Source organism: Ceratotherium simum, chromosome 8, assembly GCF_057802395.1.
Source record: "Ceratotherium simum simum isolate JZ-2026a chromosome 8, ASM5780239v1, whole genome shotgun sequence".
NCBI classification, from domain to species: Eukaryota; Metazoa; Chordata; class Mammalia; order Perissodactyla; family Rhinocerotidae; genus Ceratotherium; species Ceratotherium simum.
In genome coordinates, this window is record NC_141907.1 from 3106506 (window position 1) to 3126806 (window position 20301).

Consider the following 20301-nt stretch of genomic DNA (forward strand, 5'->3'; position numbering starts at 1 on the left):
CACTGTTACCCGAACCCGCCCTGCACCCCGTGCCTCAGTGCCTTTCCACTGGCTGCTCCCTCCACCTGGAGTGCCGTCCACTCGTCCTTCAGCGTCCAGCTCAAGTGGGTCCTCCCATGTGCTACCACCTCAACCACCCTGTCCCAGGCAGATGCCAGCCCCCTGGACTCCCACGGCAGCGTCTCCACTGTGCCTGCCTCACAGCCTACTGGCCAGGGGCCCTGTTGCTATGTCTCAGTGCCCAGTGCTCTCTGAGGAGCCAGGCACAACCAGGGGCTCAAAGTTTGTGGGATGAATAGAACTGAGCAATGTGTTCTCTCAGACCCTCCTGCCCCCACAAGCAAGGGGAAGATGTTCGGGACTGGAGTTGGCCTGGAAATGGGAGAAGGGCCTGGCACCAGCCTTGCCAGGCCACATAGACCTTTGGCTTCAAAGGGACAGAGGAAAGCTTGGCTCATGCTCCAGGTCCATATAAGTTCCTTTCATCCCAAATCAGCCTTTCCAGGGTTGTCAGCATGTCCTGGACCCCACTGTGCCCTGCTCCGTGTGGCAAAGCTGAGCTGCACCCCCTTCCCGGGCACTGTCTCCAAGTTTACACATAGCACTCCGAACATTCCCAACTCCAGGGAAGCGTCTCTGCAACACTCGCCAGAAAGGAACCAATCTGGTATGTGCATCCGCGCCACGACCACCCTGAGCAGCTGAGAGGAGCAGAGGGAGGCTCCAGCAGGGACAGCTGTTAGCCACCTGGGGAGCACAGTGGCCCCCTTCACCTGACCCCCTCTCCTCCAAGTAGAGTGAAGGGGCATCTAAGGCAACCCCTGGTAGTTCTCTCGGGGGTGCCCAGATGAGGAGAAATGGGCTTGTTACTCCCTGGCTGGCCATTCACCATGAGTGTGCCCAGGAATGCTGAACCAAGTTATCAAAAATTGCTGGGTTATCTTTAACCATTTTACGATAATGTCAGACAAAGTAGATTTCAGGGGAAAGAGTGTTATCAGATATGAAAAGAGGAATCATCTTTATGAATCATTTTACAATGACTTAGGGGTCAATTCAACAAGAAGACATAACAGTCCAAAATGTGTAGGTGCCTAATAACAAAGCTTGATAATAAACAAAGCAAAAACTGATAGAACTAAATGGAGAAACAGAAAATCCACAATAATGGTCTGAGATTTCAACACCCCTTTCTCAATAATTGATAGAACGAGTACACAGAGAATAAGCAAGGATATGAAAGACTTGAACTACGTCATCAACCAACCGACCTAATAGACATGTATGGACACTCCACACAGCAGCAGAAGACACATTCTCTTCAAGTGTCACGGAACAATGGCCACGATAGACCATATTCTGGATAATTAAACAAATATCAGAACTTTAAAATGATACAAAGCATGTTCTCTGACCACAGTGGAGTTAAATAAGAAATCAATAACAGAAAAACATCTGAAAAATCCCCAAATGTTCAGAAATCAAATAACACATTTCTAAATAACCCATGGGTTAAAGAAAAAAATAAGAAATGGAAATTAGAAGGTATTTTTAACTGAATGAAAATAAAAACACACCATATTGAAATTTGTGGAATGTTGCTAAAGCAGTGTTTAGAGGGAAATTTATACACTACACACCCAGAGAAGAAAAGAAGGAACGTCTCTAGTGAAGGATTTCAGACCTCGCCTTAGGAAACTAGGAAAAGAAGAGCAAATTAAACCCAAACTTGCCAGGAGAAAATAAATAATGCAGAGCAGGGAAGAAATCAATAAAATAAAAACAAAAACGACCAATAGAAAAAATAAATGAAATCAAAACGGGTTCCTTGGGAAGATCGATAAAGGTGATAAGCCTCTAGCAGACTGATCAGGAGGAGGAGAGAAGACCCAAGTTGCCAATATCAGGCAGGAGACGGGTGAATCTGTTTGGATCTTCAGATACTGAAAGGACAAGAAGGGAATCCTATGAACAACTTTACAATGCATTTGACTCTTAGATGAAGTGGAAAAACTCCTTAAACGTTACAAACTACTCTAAAGTCGCTCATGAAGAAATAGAGAACCTGAAAAGCCCTATTTCTATTAAAGAAATTGGATTTATAGTTAAACAGCTTCCCACAAAGAAAACTGCAGGCGCAGGCTTCACCAATGTTTGCATTGTACCAAACATTTCAATAAAAAATAATACCAATTCTTCACAAACTCTTCTAGGAAATAAAAGAGGAGAGAACACTTCTTGATCAGTCCTATAAAGCCGATATTACCCAGATACCAAAATCAGACAAAGATGTTAAAAGAAAAGGTAACCACAGATCCAGAACTCTGTTTAACACAGATGTAAAAAATTTCTAACAAAATTTTAGCAAATTGAATCCAATAATAGATAAATAGGATAACACATCATGATCAAGTAGGTTTTATCCCAGGAATGCAAGGTTGGTTTAACATTCAAAAATCAATCAATGTGACTCACTATATTAAGAGATGATGAGAGAAAAACCACGTGATCATCTCAATAGATGCAGAAGAGGCATTTGACAAAATCCAACATCATTCCTGATAAAAACTGTTAGTAAATTAGGAATTGGGGGATTTTCCCAGCCCCGTGAAAGGTCTTTGTGAAAAGCCTATGCTAGCATCATATCACTGGTGAGAGACAGTGCTTTTCCCCCGGGAGCAGGAATAGGGCAAAGATAAGCTCTCTCACTGCGGTCAATTTGTAACAAAACTGCTGTTGTTATTGCTACTGCTACTGTTGTCATCGCTGTTGTTGTTGAAACCAGATAGGCTGGCTACCCCTGGAGTCCTCTCTCCTCCCACCTGCCATCTGCAGCTGCACCCTGATCCCGGCTCCTGCTCCAGGCCGGGCAACCTTCCTCGGCTCCTGAGACCCCCTGACTTGGCTCAGATGAACAGCACCTCACTCCAAGCTTGTCTATTAAATAGATCATTTCTGGATATTTTAGATTCACTTCTTCAACTAGGTTGTAAGTTCCTTAAAGGGAACTCTGCAGACAGGTGCCCAGTAATCATTAATTGTGGGATCCATAGGGCACACTGGACCGGTGGGCAGACCACCTCTGGCTTTGTGAGGCCATCGTCATGTTCCTGGGCTTCGAGACCCACGAGGATTCCTGGCTGCAGTGTGGAAGTCCTCTGGGCAGGGACGGCAAAGGCAGGGTGGGGGCAGGGGCTGATTGCGGACCAGTGACGGCCGGAGTGCAAGTGAAATTCCAGGCGGAGTGGTGGATGCAGAGGTTCAAGGTGGGAAATTTCTTCCACTGGGAGAACTGGGTGGCACTGCAGAGAAGGTGCCGTGTTTACACTGCCTGGAAGGGTGCTCGTGGTTTCCGCAGGTGGGAGGGATCCATGTGGGAAAGACGTTGTAAGAGGAGGGACGTGTGTAAATGGAACATGTGACAGAGCCTCATGGAGGGAAAAGTGTGGCCTCAGCTGACCCCATTCTGGAGACGAGGGGACAGAGTGTTACTCACTGCGGTTGTCCACCTGTGAGGAAGAGCAGTGTCCTTCACCCAAGAGTCAGGGAAGCATGGTGGAGCCGCACGGCCTGTGATCAAATCCTGCGCAGCTGTTTGTATTATTGTTCAGATACTCACTGCCCGTCCTTCTTCCCCACCCTGCTGACTTGGGAGCAGAGACAGGACTCCCTTTGGCCGCTGAAAGGTGGGTGGACCTGTGTGTCCCACTGGGAGCAGAGGCTCAGGTCCTCCGTGTGGCTCTCTCTCTCAGCAACGTCCCAGACGGTGGCTGCCCCTCAGCCTGGGGGCTGCAAGGACGAGCACAGGCAGGCAGCTTGAGCAAGAGAGAAACTTCTACAGGCCACTGGGGGTGGGGGGGATTGTTTGTTACAGCGGCGTGACTTGGCCTAAGCTGACTGAGACAGTGGCTTCATAGTTCACAAGCAGTCTGGGCCCCACTTTCTCAATAGTGAAGTGGGGATAATGACATACCCACCCCAGGGACTCCTTGTACCTACAGCACCTAGGATGGGCCAAGCGTGACGTAAACACTGTGCGCAAAAACTTGCTGTTTCCTGTCTATCAAGATCTCAGCCACAATGTGGGTCACCCCGATCCAGATACCCATCTGCAAAATAATTTTCCAAACTGGAGTCCCTTAGGATGCTTCGTTAGGATGCTAATAGGTGTATCTGCATACGATAATTTAGAAGATTCTGGGTTAAACCAAATTAGACAGTTCTTTTTAACTGCCACGCTTCTCAGAGCCTTTAATATGCTAATGCTCCCTTGAATTTCCAAGAGACTATTTCCACGAATGTGGATCATGGACATGCGTGTGTGCGTGTGTGTGCATGTGTGTGTGTGCTGTGTGTGCATGGGTGTGTATGTACGTGTGTGCACATATACGTGTTGCGGTGATTAACTTCGCCACAGACTGTGTTCTGTGAGACGGGTTTGGAAAAGGCGGGCTTTCTAGCGATACCTCGCGGAGGGGCCTTTAGTTGGCTCAGGGGACTCAGGGTGACAGGAACATCTGGGCAGGAGCCGGCCGTTGGAGGAGCTTGGAAGGGTCTGTACAACAGCAGTTGCAGCTCTGCGGTGGATGGACTTTGAAGGGGGAGAAACTGCACAGGAACAGAAGGCCGTGGGAGCCCAACTGAGTCCCTCCCTCCCGCCCGACGTTCAGGGCCGGGCAGGGGCTGTGAGCAACCTCGGAGGAGAGGTCCAGCAGCCTGGACGGAGGGACAGAGGGATGGAATAACAGAGGGAGGAGGGGGGGAGTGGACCTGGAAGCCAGGTGGCGAGGGACTGGGCTTCTGAGCCCAGAGGGACGAGGAGAGCCCTGGGGCGTGGGAGTGGGGCGGGTTCAGTGTCTAAACGCAGGGGCAGAATGGTGGAGGAAGAGACGAATGTGGACCGCTCTTCCGGGAAATTCCCTGGGGACAGAGGGAGAAGAGGCGGTGGCTTGCGAGGGCAGCAGGGAGCGGGGCCCAAGGGGCGGGTGTTGGGAGACCCGAGCCTTTTGCGTGTCAGGAAGGAGGCTGGAGCCGAGGCAGCCAGGAGAGCCAGACTGACGGGGGCACTTTGGGCACCGGGGGCGCGTCTGGGAGACAGGACGGGAGGGGCCGAGGGCTTGGACCTGCCAGATGCTCACCAGGGTGGTGGCTGCAGGGGACAGGCGCAGGCCCGGCTCCACCTCTGGGTGCTGGTCCGACTTCTGCTGCCCAGAACCTGAGCCCACCGGGCGCTCAGAAAGCCGGTTTTTTCCCTTGCTCTTGGCAAGTGGCTAATTGGATCTGCGAGTTTGGTGCGGCTGTTTACAGAAAGCTTTTAGTCCCCAGGACAGGGTGGAAATTGGATTTCGGGCTCCTGGCTTGGAGATGCTCCCTGATTCCTGACTCTCATCCTGCCTGTGTGCGGGGGGGCTCGGGCAGCTGCCTCCGTTCAGGGCAGATTATAAATGATGCGTCCGTTGCATCCCCGCTCAGGCCAGATGGATGCCAGGGGCTCCAGCTGTCCAAGGTCCGTCGTCTCCAGACAAATCCATTTTGCTACGGGATCCCCTGGGCTCTAGGCTGGCCCACGCCTGGCGGTCATCGGAGAACGTTCCCTGATACGATCACTCGGCTTGGGTTGTGCACGTAGGTCTGTGGGACTCGTGGGGCTGGACCTCCGGGGACTGAGCTACTAGGTGAGACCTTGGGAGGAATGGTGATGGTTTCATGAATTACCCATGAACATTTGTCTTCACGGAAACACGTAACAGTCCCTGGGCAGTTAGTCTTGGCGAAGATGCTTAAACGTGCCAGCCGGAGTTTGGAGACCATTTGAACTCCACGTGAGACCCTGTGACTGTTATTGTGTGTCTTCTCTCTTCTCTTTCACTCCAAGCTGAGAAGCCACGTCCTTCAGGAGGCCCTCAGGGATTTATCTCTCTTCTCTGACCTGTCACCATCGGGGCCACAAACTGACTCAGACACAGGCTGCCCAGGGATGCCTTTTTCTTCCCAAGTGTGAGAGTCTCCCAAGGGTTGTTGGGACCCTCCTCCCGAACAGAGACCTCCTATCTCTCTGCAAACCCTCCCTGAGCTGAGAGAGGCAGAGAGGGTGTGTCCAGAGAGACCATGGGTTGAATGCACAGGGAAAAGAGAGAGAAGAGAAAGAACGAGACTCCACCACCTGCCTGAAGTGCCGGGCCTCACCACGCGCTCTCCAGCTTCCGTGAGAAGCTTCCAGCAAGGTAGGTACCATTACTCCATTTGGAAAGGGAAGAGACTGAGGTCCAGGAGGGAGGAGATTTGGCCAAGGCCGTGAGTAACAGCAGGATGAGCTCCCTGCTCTGGGGACCTCCCAGACCCTCGAGCTCTGCTCCCGCTGGGCCAGCCCGTGCCCCGTCCACTGGGCGCCTTTGTACACAGGAACCAACTGCCAGTCACTGTGGCCCCGCCTTCCAGGTGCAAACATTGAGTGGACAGCGACATGGCTCAGGGGACAGGCTCACGGGGGGGACCAGACCCTAACACCTGCACAGGTGGTGGGGGTCACCCCCCAAACACACTCAGACGCAGGCATTACACACACATGCGCAGTGCAGGGTCATTGTGTGTGATCCGGCGTTATGCAAAAGTGAAAGGATGATATTAATATGATGGCTTTACTTTGTGAGGGGAGCTGTCACTTCACCTCCCTGACTTCAGGCTTCTCTGCACACCGGGCTTCAGAGTGCCCCTCCCAGGGCTCGCTCAGGGCAGCAGCCAGCCTCTGTGAGAGGACGTGGGAACCCTGGCAGGCCAGCAACACCAAGGCACGTGCCTTTGTGTGTCCCCAGCGAGGCCGCCGTCTGCTCAGCACCTACCGCTCGCCCAGTGCTGGGTGGGAGCCGGGAGGCCAGGACGCCGCCAGCCAGTTCTCAGGGGTCTCGCAGTGTGCTAGGGAAGCACCTCAGGGACCACCAGAAAACAGGCCCGGTTAGGGCCAGGCTCCGGTTCAGCTGCGGGGTGAGGGGTTCAGATGAGGTGCGGGGTCCGCAGGGACAGCCACTTCGCAAGGCGCCGACAGTAGTCTCCCCGCCTTTTGTGTCAGCGAGAATGGGGTCTATGGAGAGAATGGCTTTAGATCATTGATTGAGTGATTCATTCGTTCAATGATGCCTCTGCTAGCGCGGAGCCTGGCCCTCCGCGGGGGAGCCAGTCCAGGCCCTCGCCCGCAGCAGCTCCCGGCCCCTCTGCTCCAGCGGAGCAGCGCGGGAGGTGAGGGGCGGCCACGCAGAGGCTCAGCGTGGTCCGTAACCGCAGCCACAGAGAGGCTCCCAAGATGATGCTAATCCAGACAAGCAGCATGAGTGGATGCGAGGAGCAACTTGTAGAAATGCACACTCGAAAAGCAAAGATCGGAAAGGGATGTTTTAAAAAGCCGAGGTGGGGTGGTGAGACCATGAGTGACTTCTTTCTTGCCTCTTCCTGGTGCCTCTGTCTCCTCCCACCAACGAGGGGACACAGCAGCCGCAGCGGGAGGAAGCGCTTCCAGGGCAGGGAGGCGAAGCCTCCCGGCCAGTTGCCTGAGGTGAGCTGCAGGCTCAGGGCGGGGGGTGGGTCCTCGGGGAGAACTGCCCAGGCAGGAAACCCCCGCCCCACTGGGGACTGGGCGGGGGCAGGCTTCAGTTATGCCAGGGGAGGCATGTTTGGGAGGATGTGGGCGGGTCTCTCTGCAGGGTGACGTGGGGTGAAGGTGGGGGGACAGCGGCAGGATGGAGGCAGCCAGCTGGGGGCAGGTGTGGGCGGGCGGCTGGAGACAGCGTGGATGCCAGAGGACCCGGGGCACCCACGGGCCAGCCTTTGCGCAGAGCCGGGTCAGCCCTGCCCTGCCTTGTGACTTATTATACATTTATATTTAATTTACTATATGTTATAATAAATACAATATTAACATAAAATATAATATGCTAAAACTGGAAGTCGATTTCATTCTCTGACTTTTAAGAAATGGAAACACTCTCACGGGCCCGTGGACTCCTGTGGGCCGCACACGGTGTGCTCACTGTGCTGGGGGGAAGCCAGCCCCGCAGGGACCCTGTCAGGGCGGAGAGGCGAGAGGCAGGACGCAGGGGAAGAGGGACGGTCTCCCTGGAATGGAAAGGCCGCCTGGCCCAGGCTCCCACACTGTCAGCCAGGATATCTATTCTTCACGGGGCTGCATCAGGCCACTGGGGCTGCGAGAATTAATCGCAGGGAGACGAGCCGATTAAAAACAAACGACCAGGAATTGAAGACGCTTGCTGCCCGAATCCGGGTGCATGAATGATGAACAACAAATGTCATTCTTTCTCTGGAGGTGACAACTCGGAACTGTGGTTTAGTAATTCCCCCGAGTGACTGTTCAATCCTTAGAAGGATCCCAGAGGTAGCTTACATCACCATGTCGACTTTTCAGAGGGACAAGGAAAAGTCGAGGCCAGAGTAGGACGGGCCTGGGGTCCACCTGAGGGGCCCTCAGAGGGTCCACGTGCCAAGTGCTGGGTCCACGGACAGTCCCTGCTCATCCCAACAACACTCCTTTTAGAGATGAGGAAACTGGGGCCCAGAGAGGTTGAGTCACCTGCCCAAAGACCCACAACAGCAATGGCCGACCCAGGGTTCAACCCAGCGACTGTCTCACCCCAAACCCTGCGCTCAGTCTTTGAATTACAGTTTAGCTCAGACAAGAGTGGGTGGGTGTCTGGGACAACGCTGCCTCCTTGCTGCCTGCCTGGGTGGGAACCCTGCTCAGCACCAGGCCCTGGGAGCCAGAGGCCCAGCCCACCGGGCCCCGAGTTCTGGACTGCACAAGGAGTGGGCCAGATTTAGCAGATAAAAATACAGGACGCCTATTCAAATCCAATTTCAGGTAAACGACGACCACGTCTTAAGTATATCCCACGAATATTAGGAAATACTTATACTAGAAGCATTCATTGTTTGTCTAAAGTTAACACTTAACCAGGCGTCTTTATTTTACCTGGTGACCCTGGCAGGAGTGACACAGAGGAGCCATCTGGGAAGACCCCTTTCTCGGGCGGCTTGAAACTCTTGGGGGGCTGGAGGGCTGCAGGTGAGCGGGCCTCGTCCCTGTGGCTCTGTGTCCCTCGCGCTGGCCGGCCCTCGCTGTTTGGCCGCCCCGTCCACAGGACGATGACGGAGATAGAGCCACTCCTCCTGGAGCGCGAGCCACTGGTCTGTCATTTCCATGTCATCTCTCTCAACCCAGGACAACCCATCCAGGAAGGTTTTTGCTGTCACTTTATCTCCTCCTCCTGTTTTATGGACAGGACACCAAAGCGCAGAGGCGGGATGGCGCGCCCACCATGTCCCACGGCAGGAAGGGGCACCGCGTGCGGCCCAGAGTGGAGGCCTCGGATGAGCAGCTCTGGCCGGGGGCCTGGGCTTGTCACACGTCCCCGGAGCCGAGGTTCCTGGAGTCCTGAGCCCTGGGGACACTCCCATCCCCGCCAGTGCACTGCCAGCAGCCAGTGGGTATGAGGAGCCCACGGAGCTCCTGGGGGGCACACCTGCGTCTGCTTTGTCCCCACGCAAAGCACGGCTCCCCGGCGGGTCACGACCTCCGACCTCTGCAGCCAGAGAAGCAGGTGGCCAGCAGCCGCAGGCGATGCTTCCCAGCTCTCAGTCCACGCACCAGACGCCCACGGGCAGGAATGAAATGACAGCGGCCCCTCGCGTCTCCCCGCTGCACCGACACAGCACCGGGGGGGCCGCTGACTCGGGGTCCTCGGGGCAGGGGGTCCCCGAGGGAGGGTGGCCAGCGCCTCTGCTAGAGAGCGGCAGCTTGCAGCCATTCTGCAAATCGTGTTCCGTCTCCCCTTGACTTACCCCGTCTTTTTGGGAAGAAAGAACGTGTTGTGTCCCAAGCACCTACCGTGCTCACAACCCCAGGAGCCGGGGGCCCTGGAGCCCCGTAAGGACTCCGCAGGTGGCATCAGGAGCCTTGCTCCAAAGCTGACAACCCACTCCCCCTTTTCCTTGCTTTCTTAATGATTCATTTGGCGGCAACCCCTGTCCCAAGCTGATGAACAACGGTCTGTCGCTGTTTTCCTTCCACTGAACATGCCTCTTCGTGTTCTGCTGCGGGCCCGTGACGCACTCGATGGTGAGGGCCCAAGGCCCGGTTGTGCTATGAAATATCCCGCTGTGCACCACGGGCCTTTGTCAAGACTGGATGCCGAGGCCCACCCGGCTCCCAGGGCCCCCTGTGAGGGCTCCTGGACTTGTCACCTCGTCCCTGCACTCTGACTGAGGAGGCTGAGCCCAGGCGAACAGCATCCCTCCAAAACTCTGCCAGCTTTGGCTCCCAGAGACCCTCCAGCTGGGCGATGCTGGGGACACAGTGGGGCCGGGAGTGCCTGGTCTGCGGGGGCACAGGCCTGGTCAGCAGAGGGGGCAGGGCTGATTCCTGGGGCAGGGTAGGGGTCTCCTCCCGGGGCCCCCCAAGATTGGGTGGTGCAGCAGGGCAGGAAGATCTGGGTCAGGTCTAGGTCGGTCAGGGTTCCTTCCAGGATGGCAATGACCATGCTTATGATAAAAACGACAAGGAGAAGGTGGCCTCCTGACTGAGGGTCTCCCAGGCGCCAGAGCTTCCCATGGGCCCCCGGGGCAGATGCTTGGGGCTCCCCACCCCCGGATCCTTAACCATTTTGTGCACTCAGGTCCAGGCCTGTTGTCACTCTCAGCAGCCAGCCCGTGCGTCCCCTTGTCCGAGAGCAGCCCTCCAGCTGCTGAAGCCTGCTTTGCCTGCGCAGACAGAGAGCAGGAAGGTTGTGGGAGGCCGTGGAGGCTCCTCCGGCCAGCCCACCCAGGCGGCCGGTATCTAGCGCTGACCTGTGCAGACCAATCGTCCAGCTCCTCAGCCCTCGGGGCCCCTGAGGCAGGAGCTCCGCGGGCTGTGTGGTCCCCAAGCTCAGACAGGCCCTGCACTTGGGGCTCTGCCGTCACCGTCTTGAAATTCCTAACAATTTTGTCTTTGACTTTGTGCTTTGTGAGTGAAGTCCGAGGGGACAGAGGAGCACGCGCTGGGTCCGGCCTCTGTGCCTCAGTCCTGTCCCCCATCCCCTCCCGTCCCCTCCCGGCTCATAGGCCGGCCCCTCGGCCCCCGCCCGGTGACCCCTCCGCCCTTACCCCAGGGGGCCGGGTGCAGGTGCCGGGAGGGCCGGGGGTCTGCGCTCACACGGCAGCCCCGCGCCGGACAGGACGCACTGAAGAGCAAGCACCAGAGGTCGCGACAGGTCACGGGCGGGCGCGGAGGACGGAGGCAGGCATCTGCCTGCCTGTTGAGCCCTGTGCGCAGGGCCTGCTCCGCGGGGTCCTGTGGCCGTGTCCTCGCCGGGGGCCGTCCCGCCCGCCTGCCAGGCCCTCCCAGTTTCCTGGGAGTCGTGCTGGAAGGAGCCCCCCCGGGTCAGCCTCCCACCCCCCTCCTCAGCCTGCTCGCCCCCTGGCGTGTCCCCGAGGCCCTCACCTGCGGCCCGCCACCGCCTCCCTAGTTACCGCCCCCGCCTGAGGCCAGCGCTCTGCTGTCTCCATGTGGACCACGCCTCCTCCGGGAGCCTTCTGGAACCTCTTCTGGTCTGGCCTCCACCTCACACCTTCCAGGTGGATGTTCTCCTGCCTCCGTGGCGCGGCCTCCTCTCCTCCCTCTTGATAGGTGCTCCCTGGCGCGTGGGCTGAGCCATGCCCCCAAAACCCACATGTTGAGCTCCTATCCCCAGCACGTCAGAATGGGTTTTTGGAGACGGGTCTTAAAGTCCTGATTGGGGTAAAATGAGGCCACTGGGGCGGCCCTGATCCACTCTGACTGGTGTGAGGACAGCAGGACACAGACACACAGGGATGACCAGGGAGGACACAGGGAGGAGACGCTGTCTACACGCTGCGGCGAGAGGCCTCAGGAGAAGCCAGCCCTGCCCACGCCTTGATCTTGGACTTCCAGTCTCCGGAATCGTGAGAATAAGTTTCTGCCGTCAAAGCCCCTGGCCTGCAGTTTGCCGGGTGGCCGAGCTGACCAGTGCCATTGGGCGGCTGGCCCGTCCGCCCCCGGCCAGGGTGAAGGCTCCTCCTGGCACTCCCCCTTGGGCACCGTCACGGCGGAGGCTGACATTGGCACGTGCCAGCCATTCTCCCTCAGGACTTCCCCCTGCCTTGGGTCTGGGCTGCCCTGTGACCCGCACGGCCAGGTGAGTGTGGCGGCAGTGGCTCTCCGGGGCTCCCCAGCTGGGTCATGAGAAGCCGTGTGGCTTCTCTGCGGCCTCTTGGAGCCCTCACCCTTGGAACACCGGCACCATCTGAGAAAAGCCGAAGCCACAGTGAGAGGCCACGTGTACGCTCTGCGGTCAAGGGCCCCAGCCGAGCTCGCGGCCCCATTGGCTGCCAGCCACGTGAGTGACCAACCTGGACGTCCAGCCCAGTCAAGCCTTCAGACGACGCAGCCCAGCTGAGATCCAAGTGCAGCCACATGCTAGACCCCCGTGAGGGCCTCCCAGCCAAGCCCGGTCGACCCACAGAACCACGAGACAGTGACGAGCTGCCGCTGTAAGCCGCGCAGTCTTGGGGTGGTTGTCATACAGCAGTAGATACACGGAATACCCCCAAGTGGTCCTGGCTCTGCCCTGGGGGCCGCACAAAACCCACGCCCTGTGCCCATGACAGCCTTTCAGAAGTCTGCAGGCATGGCTGTGTCCACAGAGCCCCTTCTCCGGGGGAAACAGCCCTGATTCCTCACGCGCTCCTCCAAGGATCCAGCCTCAGGTCCTCGTGCCAACCAGATCGTTGCCAAGAAACCCACTCTAATCTGCCAAGGTCCAGGTCATCTGAAGGGACCCACAGCAACCACAACACTGCAAAGACTGGTACACTCAACCCAGGGTGCTGCAGAACCATCACCTCCCTTATTCCAGACACTCTGCTCCTGTTAATGTAGTCGAAGAGTAAATTTTCTTTTAATTAACATCACCTCATCGCCTGCTTAAATGAAGCTTGTGTCATTTACACTCTCTGAATCCTTTTTAACAGAGCAGACTCCACGGCAGTTTCCAGACTCTTCCCGGAAACACCAGGAGACCCGCTGATCCCTCACATACACAGGTCAACCACAAGGAATTCCCGGAGCCCGCGGTCAGCGGGTCGCTGGACGATCCAGGGCGGAGCGTCTCCCTCTGCAGCAGGGAGGCACGAGAATGAGGGAGTAGGAGAAAGAGGGATTCATGCTTCTGAAAAGCACCCCCAAGTAAAACCCGCCGCGACCGGGGATGATGCAATTCGTTACACGTATGTGATATAGTTTTTTAAAAACAATTTCAGGTTTTAAAAAAATTCACTGATTTTCTGTCACCTACCTTAAAAATACCAGAGAAAAAGGAAGAAAATACATATTTCATCATTTGAGAATTCAAAATACATTCTCTGCTGGGTTTGCATCACGGGGCACCAATTCAAATGCGGGTTTTCTGAGAATGTCTCGGGCGTTTAACTGTTTTTCACCCTGGAGGAATAAATTGTCGCTCACATGCTGTTTGGAGAACAAAAGCTTCTACGAGGATGTTGAGGAAGGGACGAGGCCTCCCCCTGGAAACAGCCTGGCCGGCAAGGGCACGAGGCCGCACGCGGCTCCAGGCGCGGGGAGATTACCGCTAATCGGATTGACCCTCCGATCTGCGTCTCCCCGGAGACCAACAAGTCTTCGCGAGTTTGGGAAAAATGAGAGGGGGATGTTTGTCATAAAGATCTGGGCTCCCACCGCCTGCGATGGCTCCGTTTCATTCTGGAATTGCAAAACCTCCAGCCACTTAGTGAAATAAAGGAAGGACATGTTTTTAAGGAGAAGCACGCGGCTTTAATCTCAGAGTTTAGGAGCCCGGGGCTCTGAGCGGATTTGAGTGGATTTAGCACACACCGCGGTCCCCGTGAGAAATACGAATGTGACTGCACGAGGAGCTTTTCTTGCGGTTTTAGTGCATTATATAAGCACGTTTATATAAATGTTTTCTTGGGTTGGATAAATAGTGCTTTTCTATTTAAATTTAATCTGGGTCCTTGAAAATGAATTTTGCTGATCTTTTTGTAACCCTGGAGATTTATCCTTGATGCAGATTTCAAATGTGAAATGAAATGTCGCTCAGGTTAGTCCCTAGCACTCGCCGAGGCGTCAGGCACGGAGGAGCCCCTTGGGGAGCAATAGAGAGAGGGATTTGTTCCCCGCTATTTCTAGAGCATGTGCTGTGTACGGTGTGTCCTGTACAGCACAGAACCAAAGGGCCGAATTCCCGCACCCCAAGATTCCATTCCAGCAGGAGAAACTGACAGCCAACCCACAAACGTGGGTGCAGGAGGTGCTAAGTGCTAAGGGGAAGCTAACGCAGGGCAAGGATGGGGGAGAAAGTATGTGGCGGGGAGGGGGGTATTATTTTCTATGTGGGGTCAGGGAAGGTCCCTTCCCCATGAAGGGTCACAGAGCAGAGAACTAGAGGAAGTGATGGTGTGAGCTATGATGACATCACAGGAGAGTTCCACACTCCCTCCACGGAGGGAGTAGCACGTGCAAAGGCCCTTTGGCAGAAGCACACCGGGACAGCCAAGGAATAGCATGGAGGTGTGAGAGGGGAGGAGAGGAATGAGCAGAAGCTCAGCTCTGGTGGGACCTTGGAGCCGTGGTAGGGACTCTGGATGTGACCAAGTGAGGGGGGAGCTGAGTGGGACATTCTTTTTTTTAAATTGGAGTATAGTTGACATAAACATTGTGTTAGTTTCAGGTGGGCAACATAGGGATTCAATGTTTATTTACATCCCAAAATGATCACTTGGTAAGACTAGTCACCATCTGTCACCATGAAGTTATGACACTATTGTTGACTACATTCCCCACGCTGCTCGTTCCATCCCAGGACTTACTCATCACGACGGGAGTTCGTGCCTCCTGGTCCCGTTCGCTTATTTCACCGGCCACTCCCCCCGCCCCCTGGGGGATCACCAGTTTCTTCTCTGTGTCTGCAAGCCGGTTTCTGTTTTGTTCGTTTGTTTTGTTTCTCTAGATTCCTCATATAAGTGGAATCATACGTATTCCTTTCTCCTTGTCTCACAGGGACATTCTAGCGGAGCAGTGACGAGTGTCTGTCTCCCTCCGGGCTGCGTGGAGGGCCGCTGACCGGCAGAGGCCAGGAGGCGGGAGCCAACGGTGGGGAGCGGAGGCGGTGGCCCTAGAAGGCAGGGAGGCAGAGCCGGTGGGCGCACCAGCTATTTGGAGGTGGGCTGAGAGAGAGGAGCGAGGACGGCCCAGAGTGGGAGACAGGAAGGTTCTGAGTCTCGAATGACAAGATGTGACTATTTAGACCACCGAGGGGAGATGCCAGATACAGGCCCGGCATTTCCGGGCAAGGTCCAGGCTGGAGGGACAAGTTCAGGCGTCATCAGGGTGGACGGAGGCACAGACCCACGAGCTGGACGAGGCTGCTGGAGCGTGGGGCACAGTGTGGGACGGGCACGTGGATGCTCCAGCTCGGGGTGAAGGTGCTCAGAGCTCAGCACTGGGTTTGCGTCAGCTCCCCCACTTCGTACCTGGGGAGGGGGCTGGCGGCCTACCCTCTCTCTGCCTCTCCTTCCCCATCTCAAAAGCGGACAAAGCAGGGCAGCACGTGCCTCATGTGCAGGAGGGTGAGGGGACATGGTGACTGCACACAGGGAGCGCTGTTTGTCATCACCGGCTCACGTTTTAGCTCTCCCAGCTCGTGGGCGGGACCTCCCCACAGGTGGGCAGGGGTCTCGCAGGCAGCCAGGAGGGAGGGGAAGGGGGTCTAGTTGGAGGCACCAGTCACCCCGGGGTCAGAGCATGCCCGGGGCAGGGGAGACGGAGCAGAGGGGCCGAGGGCAGAGGTCAGAGGGGAGCTGGTGGCCAGCAGGCCTGGTCGGGGGCTGAGCAGGCTGCCAGGCCGTGTCTCTGGGGCTTAGGCAACCAAGAGCCACGGAGAGTGTCCAGTGGGGGAATGACAAGGCCAGCAGGATGTCACTCTTCAAACCTGGCATGCACCAAGAGCCCAGTGCACGCTGCCGACTGAGTCAGGGTAATGGGTTCATTGTTCTGATGGCCCTCGAGCCTCGGTCCTGCCCACCCTTGTCCCAGTCTTAGCCATCATCGCTCACGTGGTTCTCTCATGAACATTTACAAGAGACTCGGGGACGTCAGCGTCTCATGTGACCCTCATGTTGAGGGTCATGAAGCAGACATGGGACATGGAAAGAATCTGAACAGATTTTGGAATAGAGGCTCAGAGAGGTTAAATAACATTCCCAAAGTCACACAGCGAGCAAATATGGCAGCAGAATATAAACTCAGGTGGAATCTCCCAGGATGGAAGACCAGGGCCTGTGAGGATAGCAGCCCCCAGCCCTTAGCACCTACTGTGTGCCCAGCCTGGTGCGAGTTATGGACAGACGCCTTCGCATATCGTTCTGTCCGTGGGCTCGCTGACTCCCTGTTACAGAAGAGGAAGTTGAGGCTGGGGGACAGGGCTGGTCCGTCGGGGCCCATGACGTTCCCGCTGCGTCTGGGAAGGCCACCTGCTCCGTCTCTGACGCCCCGGGAGGTAGCACGGGTCCTGGTGCGAACGAGGGTCCAGGGGCTGATGGCTCGAGCTGGCGCAGTGGCCCTTGGCAAGTCTCCCGTCCTCACCTGTACGTGGGGGTGGGGGGTGACCTTCCAGGTAGTTGTCGGTGCGGCAAGCCTGCCGTCGAGCCTGGCGCCTAGTGGGCGTGGTTCTCTCCTGCTGGCACTGACCCGCCCACCCTGCCCATTTCTTCGTTGTTGGAGTCTTGGCTCTGCCCTCCTGTCTGTGGGACCTGGAGACGACCCTGTGCCCCATTGCTTTGGCTGGAAGACGGGGGTCACGGTGGCCTGTACCCCACGGGGTTATTGTGAGGATCGAATGAACGCACGTGAGCATGAGACCAGTGACAGGGTGTGCAGTGCTTTCCGTCCCGAGCACGCCCCGAGCCCGTGCTCACTGCTTGTTCCACCTGGTGTGCTGCTCCCTCCTCCCTGCCCGCCTCTCCCTCCCATCCGTCCACAGTGCCTCCTCCAGCAGGCCTCCCTGATTGCCCTGATTGGCCCTGGCTGGTCCTGTTCTCTTTGGACCCTGCTGGGAGGGGCTCATCTGCCCGCTCTGTGTCCCTAGCACCCCTAAGAGGGCCAGGTACCTGGGAGGTGCTCACTCGAGGGACGATTGATGAGCGAACAGAGCTGGCTCAGGGATGTCACTGAGCTGGGAGTACAGCCCCCAGCCTGTGTGGTCCTCCCTGCCTCCCTGCAGAGAGGTCCCACCCAGTGACGGAGCAGCCCCCGAGCTCACTCCCTTCTCCGCCCCCATCTGCAGAGCAGGCTCAGCACGATCAATGGCCCGTGAGGCCAGTCGACCCGGCACAAGACTAGCTCCGGCTGTGAAAACTGTCAGACCTGAGGTGAGAGGCGCATGCCCTGTCCCGGAGATGTGGGTTCAGAGCCTGGCTCCGAGGTTTTGCTGCTGCGGCCCAGGCAAGTCCCCAGTCCCTCTGAGCCACTGCTTCTCCATCTGTGAAATGGGGGCTGGTTAAACCCACCCCGTGCAGCTGTGGAGAGGATAAAGCAAGCAACGTCTACACCATGCTGAGCACCGGGCGGGTGCACAGGCAGGCTCGACCGGGCTATTGCAGCTGGTGGCTCAGATGCATCCCCTGGACGCCAGCCCTGTGCCAGCCCGGGGTGGACGTCGCATCCAGGGCCCACGGTCAGGCTCACTGCCATTTGGGAAGACGGACAGGTGGGTACTCCGATTCTGTCACGGGACAGCCTCCCCTGAGGTGCTCATGGGCTGGGGGAGCCCCGAGGGGGCCTCTCACAGGGTTTACATGCCGGAGATGGCCACCGGAGGATGCGTACGGGGTGGCCAGCGGGGGCCAGGGCTGGTCACTCCAGGCCAAAGCGAAAGCATTTCCAGAGGCTGGCGGCCCAGCAATCATGACCATCTGGGCGCTGAGGGGCAGAGGCAGGATGTGGGGTGGTGGACCACTGGGTCCCCGCCAAAGCGTTGGGGAATTCTTTTCTGAGAGTGACAAGAAGCATTTGGAGGTTTTTAAACAGAGAAGTAGCACTACCTGATTTGTTCTGGAATAAAGATCTGTTTAATTTATCTGAGTTTGAGCTCAAACCGTCACTGGTAAAAGCACTGGGTTGGATGGGCTGTGCCCCAATGTCGCCTGGTCCATGGCTGAGCCTGGGTCCCACAGGGCACTGGTCTCCCTACAAGACACCCCTCAAAGGCAGGAGCCCTTGGACGTGGGGCGAGTGAGGCTCAGGATTGCCGTTCGATGCCCTTCTCTGGCGCACAGCTGGCTCGGCGTGGCTACGCGCTCTCTGATCCAGCTGAGCGACATTTAGGAACCAGCCTCAGATCGGACGTCTCCCCCAGCGAGCGGCATCGGCATCGGTGATGAACCACGGGCCCGCCTGCGGGGCTCCTGCCTCCTGAGGATCCGCCCGGCCGGCATCCACTCGCTGGGGTTCAGCGGCTGCCCTTTGCCGGTGCCTGAGTTCCACGCCCCCGGGGACGCCTGCGCAGACCCCGACATCGTCGCCCTCAGCAGCTGGCATCTGTAGGTGGGACCTGCGTTACCCGTTCTCAGTGCTGTGCCTCCTCGGACCCCTGCGGTAACCCTGAGACACGCTTTTGGACAGTCCCGTATGAAGAACAGGAGAGCTGAGGGGAGGCAGCAGACCCAGAACTTGTGTGTGAGTAGCAGGGACAGCGTGCTGTCAGACTCGTGGCTCCTGGATGAGAACTGTGGTGGACTGAATAACGGGTCCCACAGATGCCCACCCCCTGATCCCTAAAACCTGTGACTGTCGCCTTATGTGGCAAAAGACACTCTGCAGATGTGACTAAGGACCTTGACATAGGGAGGTTATCCTGGATTCCCCGGTGGCCCCATGTAACCACAGGGTCCTTATGAGAGGGAGGCGGGAGGCCCGAGTCGGAGGGAGATGGAGACGTGACAGTGGAAGCAGGAGGTCGGGTGATGCACAGAGGGGCCGCCGCCCAGAGACGCAGGCGGCCTCCAGGGGCTGGAAGAGGCCGGGAGGTAGGTCCCTCCCTGGAGCCTCCAGAAGGAACCAGCCCCACGGACACCTGCATTTCAGACTTCTGACCCCAGTACTTAGAGACCACATTCGTATTGTTTTAAGCCGCTACATTGAGGCAATTTGTTGGAGCGGCCATAGGAAGCTGGTTTATAGAGGAACGGAGAAGCGGCCGGGCGGAGCTTGGGGCGGGGGTGACGGTCCACCCTGTCTGGAAACCTGCATGAGGCGGGTTGTTCATTCAGCTTTGCCTCTGCTCCTGGGCACCGATGCTTCCACTGGAATTTTAATGGGCAATTTCCTTAAAGCGACCAAAGGGATTAGAAATGGAAACCCAGCTCTGTGGCCAGCTCTGCCTCCGGGGATACAATCAAGTGTCATGATGGTTCAGTCGGTGGGGCCGGGCCTGGCCTGCGCGGGGTGTGGGGCTGAAACCCGCCCCCCCCCCACCGCCGTGCACCTCCCCCCGCCCCCTTGGCCACGGCCACACATAGCCAGTGGCCCTGCGCGGACCCCCGGGCAGTGCTGCAGCTCACACACACCTCGGGGAGATCCACCACACTCGTCAAAAAGATAGTCAGCCCACGGAGAGATCGGATCCTCACGGGGTGCCCAGTGACTGCCCATCACTGCTCTGGTAATTATTAGTATTAGAATGCGACGGATGCCGAGGCTGCAAGGACGTGCTTGTTGGGAAGATAGACGGAGCGCCAACCATGCCGAGACTCGGGAGTGCAGGTGTCGCCCGGGGTCCCCGCCAACTCCATACTCCTCCAACACAGCCGGAGCTCTGCTCAATCCAGCGGTCAGCTCTCCGTCCACCGAGCCCCTGACCTGTCAGCATCCTCAGACGCGGCTCACCACCCCCGAAACACTTTTTCCTCTTGGCTCCCAGGACCCCCAACCCGCTGGCTCCCCCCACCTCTCTGGCTGCTCCTCAAATGTCTCCCCGCTGCTCCCTCCCCTTGTCCCCCACCTCGATTACAACCCCATCCGTGGAGCCGTCTACACTCTCCCGGACTCAGGGTTTAAACACCACCTGTACGCTGAGAAACCCCAAGTGCACATGTCCACGCGGGGCGCTGCCCCAGCTCCGGACCCGCGCCCACTGCCGCCTGGCCACCTCCACTTGGCGCCTGGAGGCATCTCAGACCCCAGCCTGCAGGCTCCTCATTGTC